The sequence below is a fragment of the Cryptomeria japonica genome, chromosome 7, assembly GCF_030272615.1.
Source record: "Cryptomeria japonica chromosome 7, Sugi_1.0, whole genome shotgun sequence".
Classification (NCBI taxonomy): Eukaryota; Viridiplantae; Streptophyta; class Pinopsida; order Cupressales; family Cupressaceae; genus Cryptomeria; species Cryptomeria japonica.
In genome coordinates, this window is record NC_081411.1 from 128,682,597 (window position 1) to 128,691,058 (window position 8,462).

Sequence of the window (8,462 nt, forward strand, 5' to 3'; positions counted from 1 at the left end):
ATATTCTCCCCTTGAGACACATGGCACTTATGCCACATGTCTCCTCCCTTGGACACTTGCCCTCTTGTGAGCAATATTCCTTGACACTTGTCACCACAAAGATGAGAAGTGTCCCTCCCTCCAACCTCCTCCAATTTGACCATTGATATCTTCAGACTCAATCTTGAACATTTATTCCTACCACCTCACCCTTGGCCTTGGAAATCCTATAAATATCCCACATTTTGGAGCACAAAGGATCCTATCTCATTTTCATCCCAAGCATTGTTATTATAGGCAATTGCATCTTAGATCTAGCTTAATTTGCTCATATTCTAGTATAATTGTTGAATCATATAGCATAATCAATCTCTCATCTAGCTTAATTGCATCATCATTTAACATAATCAATGCATATCATTAGCATAATTAGCTTCTTGGATCAATCTAGCTTAATCAAGCATTCATCTAGCTTGCACATCATATCATTTTAAATCCTTTGTCTTGGTGTAGTCAAGTCACTAGGATTGCTCATCTAAATCTAAAAGCAAAATCCACACTTGCATCTCTTAGGAGGTGATAGGTCGCTTTGCCATGGTTTATCTTTCGTTTGATTTCAATTTGTTAACCATGCTTGTAATGATCTATTGAGTGTTTGTGTTGCAACTGCGGGTATCTGTGGGGCAGGAAATCTAATTGTTTTGGCCTCTCTTAGCATCAAATCTTCCATCTCATGGGTTTTTGGCTAGATCTACTTCAGAATCTCGTATGAGTACCTTTAAAGAACCGTACAAGTTTCTTTGTGCACTCGTATGGGTATGTGGGAATACTCATCTTGCTAGGTGAGAAAACTCGTACGAGGTTTTTAAAACAGTTTGCATTTTAAGGGTTTGTATGCTTCAATTTGGCTATTACTAATGCTAACCCTTGCCTAATTTTGAGTTTTCTAGCAGCCTAACTGGTTTTTGCAAGATGATTGTCAAAGATTACGCTTGCCTAAGAAATTCATTTCATCAAAACAACATGATTACTAATGTATTTGTTTTGCAGGTTTCCTAAGGGAACACAACCAAACTTTGTGTCTTCTTAAAGTTTTCTAGGCACACTTAATTTGCTATTGGTAAATGAACAATCTTGTTTTCTATGATTGAGAAGTTGTCTAAAAGGTAGGAGAGTATGCTCTTGTCCATTTGGACAATCAAAAATCTTGATCCTTGAAGCGCTTCTAGTTTGAGATTTGAATACCTTTAGTGGGCATGTCATAGTGGGAAAAAGTAATCACCTTGTGAGAATGACCCAAGTGAATACAGCTAGACCTAAACTTTCCGACTCACTCTAAAAATTAGGCCTCTCGAGATTAAAGTCTCGTAGGATAGGATTATTTGAGTTTTCTCTTTTGAGATCTCTCATATCGAACATTTAGTAGGGTCTCGCAGTCTCAATCACGCTTGTGTGACTACTTCTTGTTTTGGTACCTTGTTGGGAAATATGCCTCAGTCGTGCTTGCGCGACTATAAGGGGTAACTCCAAATGGAAATCCTTACTATGAACCCTAAGATAGAAGCTACCTAATTCACCTCCAAAAGGGGGATAATCTTTGTGCAAGAGAGATAGTAACTCTTCCCAAGACACTTGTCATATCGTGCCCCCATTAGCGTTTGGAGTTGAATAATACAACATTGAGAATCCATTGTGTGAGACTCGGTGGTCATATTTTGATTACTATTGGGTGTGTACCTAAGTTGCAAGCAAAGATTTTCTCTCTCGGCCAACTTTCTTAGGATTTAGTATGTTGTGCTTGAGGTCACTTATCATATCACGTGTTTGTTGTGTTTTCATCCCTGAAACAGAAACTCGGACATCTAAAACTAGAAAACATAGCCAAAACATCAAACATCATTGGTCAAAAATTTGTCAATCAAAATTTTGTCTCTTATTTGTCCTCAATCATATGAGTTTTCTAGTTTGTCATACGAGAAAGCTAGTTTATCATCATGTTCTATTTTAATTATCATACGGGTTAGATCAACAGAACATTATTTGTTATTAGTTGTCGTATGGTTCTGTGGGAATTGTCGTACGAGATTATACCTTTGTCGTATGGGCCTATATGAATTGTCATTTGGGATCGTGTAAACTATCATACAAATTTTTGTCTCTGTCAGTCCAGAGTTGTCTTATTGCATGTCTTTTCCAGATCTGTCATGTTTACTTGTTCAATTTACAATGAGCATATACACCTGATATCTATCATTTTGTGCTTAGGTTATCTTCTTGGTTCACTTGGTCAAGTTATCTTCTGTCAAATCAAATTCTAGAACTAGACACCCCAAGATTTTCAAGTATTCACCTTCAACAAGTTCAAGATCTAACATCTCAAAGTGCATTTATCACCTTCTTTGGTAAAATGATCACTCAAAACATAGTTTCTTATCAGGATCTATCATCCTTTATCAAGAAACTACATTTGATCGGGATAACCTTATCCCACATCATAGGATATATCATTCCTATTGGACTTGGTCTTATCAAAATCATCATCATTACACTCCAAACTGAGATTAAAAAAACTTACAAAATTTCAAATACTTTAATTATCTTTTCGTTTCATATCACTCTATCATATCTACATTGACAGTTGGTCACTTATTGAAACACCTCTTAGACAATCGAATCCCTGCACAATATTCAACACGTGTGTATGCCCGTTTTAACTAGAGTGCAAAGGCGTAAGATCGAAGAAACGGAAATAGAAACATTCAAAATAGTTGAAGATCATAGAAACATGGAATACCAAAGAAAAATACAAGAAGAAGACATAACAGTTCAACATATCAGAGAAATTAAACAAGTCCAAAATCAAAAGCCAACTATGTCTAACCTCACAAGGATTCAAATGCATCTCCAAAGAAAGGTGGCTCTTTTATGCAATTCTTAAAGAGATCCCTAAGGAATTTTGTTGAGGAAGATCAAAATCATACCTATGTCTAGCAATGACTAATCCCCCCATAAGAAAATTGACTCTTCAAACGCATCTATTTCTACACCTCTTGAAAACTTGCAAGAACCTTCCATAACATCCTCACCAAACAATACACCCAAGGATGAAGTTCACCAAGGGATATCCATAATGGCCATCAAACCTATTTTAGAGGATCATATTTAAATCCCATCTCCTTCATGTCCAAGCATTGATTTCTTGCAACATCCCCATAACACTCCCTTGCAAATTGAAGTCCTCATTCATAGGATGCTCATTAAACGTGTCCTAATAGATGAGGGAGATAGCTTAAACATTTTCTCATCAAGTCTTTCATGTGATAGGTTATTTTGAAGATGAAGTTGATCCCCGGAAAAATATCACAATCAAAGCATATGATGAAGAAGAGTGTTCGTCCAAATGAATTGTAATATTACCCATTAGAGTGGGACCTGCAAAAAGACACAGTATGTCAAGTTCTAGACTTGCACTTATCATACAACATAATCTTGTGAAGACCATAGATACATGACATACAGGCTATTCCACTAACATATCATCAGTGTCTAAAGTTTCCATACAATGGGTAGGAAATCACTATCTCAGTAGACTCAAATCCATTACAATACTATAGTAATTTAAAATCGGCTCAAGAGGTTATTGTTCCACATAACAGAGAGACATCGTCTTCAAGCACACAATCCAAGGAAAAATAATTTGCCTCAATTTTGTCAAGCATGGAAAAACAAATACAGCTAAGAGATCGATGGAATGGAGAATATTCACTATCACAAATACCACTTTCTCCTAAATCTTTTGAAAAACCATCAAACTCTAAACAACAACCCATTGTGAAAAATATTCCTATATTTGATGAAGAATTTATCAGTGCTAGGACATTATCTGAAGAAATAGAAGACAAAGATGTGCTACAGTGGCTATACAAGGATGACGAAGTCTAATAAAAGGTCAACAATATCATAATACATACCCAAAAATATGGAAACGGATTTTACATTCTTTAGAAAATGGGATACACTAGAACAGGTCTTGTAGGAAAAAGAAAATAAGGTATCTCAAAACCTATATAACCTCATACTTAGCAAGATACAGACAAATCAGGCATAGGGTATGGACAAGCTACTCAACAAGAGGACACATCTTCTATGCAAAAAAAAAATGAATATGATAATAGACAAGAGCAACTTGCAATTGAAAGGGAAGAAGAAGATGTAGGTGTTGATGTAGTTCATGCGTATGCAAGACAAACATTAGGAAGTAGTCCACTTAAATTAGAATCACATTCGATTGACTTGGACTTAATCGAGGACGATCAGGAGATACTTACGAAAGGTCGTTCTGATGAGAGTATCATTTTAGAAATTGAAATACATACTGAAAACTCTGGCATCTCTATCATGACCCTTACCTCTGAAATAATTCAACTTGAGGATCCTTTACCCTTAATCCATCCTGAACTTATTGACCGAGAAAATGAAAGACATACTATCATTGATACATTTCCTAATGACCATGCCATATCCTTATATCTTAATGCAATTGAACCCACAATAAATTTCACCAGGAATTTTTCCAGCACATCTTCCAATCAAGTGGGTGCCAAATCTCCTAGTCGCAAAAGTGAAAATAAAGAAAACAATATCAGGTCTACTGCTGAAAACCATTTATTGACAATATTGGACCGAGAAAAAGTAAAAAGAAAGGATGCATCTAACAGTGAAAACCTTCCAGATGCGCTGGAAGATGGGAGATTTGACACCTTACCTGAGTACTATCAAGAAAGGTCATCCATATTGATCGAACCAACGGAGGAAGTTAACACTGGCAAAAATGATCACCCAAATATTCTACATCCAGCAACCTCTCTATCAAAACTCTTCAAAAGATGGCAAATCAATTTTGCTTGGTCATATGCAGACATGCCAGGGTTAGATCTAAATCTTATAATACATCACTTGAATGTCAGTCCAGGAGAAGACATCAATAATGGAACACAACATGGATCAGGAGCAAGCATTCTATTCATCACACCACAAGGTCATATAATTCCAAATGCGTACAAATTAAGCTTTCCATGTACCAATAACATAGCAGAATATGAAGCTTTGGTCATAGGAATAAAGATGGCTATAGAATGGAACATTACACAAGTTCAAGTCTTTGGAGACTCTAGCTTGTCATCAATCAAATAAATGATGACTATCAAACAAAGGATGAAAAGATAATAATGTCTTATAAGAAGATGGTTGATGATTTCAAGAAATACTTTATCGAAATAACTTTTGAGTAGATTCTGAGGAATGACAACAAAGTAGTAGACGCCATGGAAACACTTGCTTCTCTACTTCAGACACAAGAAAATCAAGAGCATTACGAATTCCTGGTGGAAGAGTTGGTTTACCCTTCTCATAATTGTCCTGATTCCCAAATTATTTGTCACCTAGTTGGGCAGGATTCCTCCCGCTATGGCCAAACTTATACATACCTGAAAGATAATATCCTCCCTCCTAAATTTTCAAGAAACCAAAAGAAAATTTTCATTTGCCAATCCTCCCATTATACTCTTGTCGTGGATACCCTTTTTAAATGAGGTCTAGACAGTACTCTTTTAAGATGTCTCGAGAAAGAAGACTCTGAGAAGGACTTAAATGAAGTCCATAATAGCATTTTTGGCACTCATTCAAGTGCTCTTACCCTTTCGAAAAAACTCATACGCTTGGGCTATTATTGGCCAACTATAGAACGAGATTCTTTTTAGATAGCTAAAACATGCAAACAATATCAGATCCATTGAAATTTATTTCATGCACCAGCACAAGAGCTTCATGCTTTGGCAACCTCTTGGCCTTTTTTCCAATGGGATCTTGATCTAGTAGGAAAGATAAATCCTCCTTCATCCAATGGTCACAAATTCATCCTTGTAGCTACAAAATATTTCACAAAATGGATTGAAGCGGTACCTCTCACAAATATCATAGCAAAACAAATTGCTGCATTTATCTTGAATAACATCATATGTCGCTATGGCATACCCATGACCATTATCACTAATAATGGGCAACCATTCAAGAACCAGGATGTACAAGAGCTATGTGAGAAATTCAAGATCCAACATAGATTCTCCACACCCTACTATTCATAAGGGAATGGACAAGCAGAAGCATCAAATAAAACTATTCTAAAAATCCTCAAAAAGATAGTGAATGATGCTGGCAGAGATTAGTATATTCAATTGAACCCTTCTCTATGGGCCTACCATACTAGTATCCGCACACCAACAAGTGTCGCACCTCTCTTGTCTATGGATTAGAAGCAATTCTGCCAATAGAAGTAGAGATACCTTCTCTATGAGTATCATTAAAGGCCTTATACCAGATGAAGAACAATGAGTATCTACAATGCAAGAATTAGAATTGATCCATGAATGAAGACAAAATTTCTTTCATCATTTGAGGGTGTATTAGTAAAGAATGTACCGAAGTTATAATCACAAGATCAAACCAAGAGCCTTTCAAGTTGGAGAACTAGTACTCAAGGAAAACCCATGCAACTAGACAGATCAAGAAAAGAAAGGGAAGTTTAAACCAAAGTGGTTGGGTTCATTTGTGGTCACAACAGTATTTGGGTCAGGAGCATATCAGCTATCAACACAAGACGAGGATTGTTCAACCCAACAATAAGAATAATAACTCTAGTTGAAGTCTCAACCCGAAGTTTGGACATTCATTTGGTAAAGTCACTATTTCCATAGCTAGTGTTCATTTGATTGTCAACCTAGGGACGTAATACTTGAAATGGGTCTGCACTATATATACACTAAGTTCCTACAACAGCTATTCTGCATTATTGCAGCAACTAACATTATGTGGAAAAGGTAAGAAAGAATTGAAACTATAGAAAGGCTACAGGAAAACTTCTACATAAATTCATAAAAGATATACTAGATAAGTTCAATGCTAATAAATAGAAATTACTCTGTTTTGGTTTGGCTACAGGGACAGTCAATGGATCTGTTTCCAGTGGCTGCAGGAACAGTAAATCCAAAAACATCTATTGCAGCTAAGGAAAGAAAACTAATCTTAACAAATGCACAGGAACACTTACCAAGTGGGACCCCTTGGGTGAGTGATTCTAGGCTTCCCAAAAACAACTCTAAATGCTGAGAATAACATATTTTTAGTCATTGTTCTTTGGAAGTCATTACATGATTCAATGTGAAAAGAAACTCAAAAATACTTTTGAAAAATCCTTTGCTCTGTTTTTTTCTTCCCTTTCTATCTAACCTCTGAGAAGATAAAGAGCTTATTATTAAAAAGAAATCATGTACTACAGACAACACAAATCACACCGAAAAGAAGAGGCGGATAATTGATCGAGAAAGGAGATAGTTGGAGTTATGCTACAGGAAATGCAGATCTAAACTGAACCATAGTCATAACATATTATGGCAGTATTTAAAACTTCACTGTCCACATAAGTTAGACATCATTAGTATCGCTTTATTGCTCCTCTTATGTCATTCCTTATGCTTCTCAACTTTTCTGTTGTTCAATCTTTAGTCATCTTCTTGAGTATCTTTTCCTTCAACTGGCGTGATAGGCGAACATCCACCGGAGCATCATTTATTCCCTGCACTAAAAAAAAATAGCATACAAGAACATAAATACATATTTTATTTAATTGGGACATCTATTAATTTCACATATGATATTACCTTAAACAATTCGCATGGCAATAGGAATAAATCACATGGCTGTAGGAATAAATGGCATGGCTGCAAGAATAAACTGGCAAAGATAAAATATGTTTTAATAGGTTCAGGCTAACATTGAAATACATATAGTAAACTTCCAATACATCATTACTACTATGTAAATCAAAATATGACAAAAGCTCAAGAGTTCTAAGGATAGAAATATGACAATGTCTCAACTCATCAGGGATCATCTCTCGAAACCCATCAATAGCATGCATCTGAAGAAGTTTTATTTCTGAAAAAGAAGAAAAATCCAAAAAGTAAAAAAGCAAAAAAAATCAAAAACAGTGAAAAAGAAGAAAAATCAAAAATAATGAAAATTTAAAAATTAAAAAATAGTGAAAACAACGAAAATAGAGAAAACAAAAATCAACTATGAGAAAAAGTGCAATAAAAACAAATGGTGAAAACCTGGCAACATGCGCTATCTGTCAGCTAGCTCTTCCATCTATTGGTTCATGCATCATTTCACTTGCACTTCATTCTCCAACAGTGTTGTTCATATCCATAATAAAGCCTTTGTACATACGCAAGCCTCACAAGTGCTTTCTCACCATGGTTTGGATCATTGGATATATCATAATAAGTTTGTTTCTAGACTAGGGGCAAAATCCTGCACCTAGCTGGGGGCAAAAAAATTTATCATTTCGAGCTTAATCAAGCAGGTAGAACAATATTAAACACTTTCCAAGAGAAATTGAGACATATCCAACGTTGAATACAAGA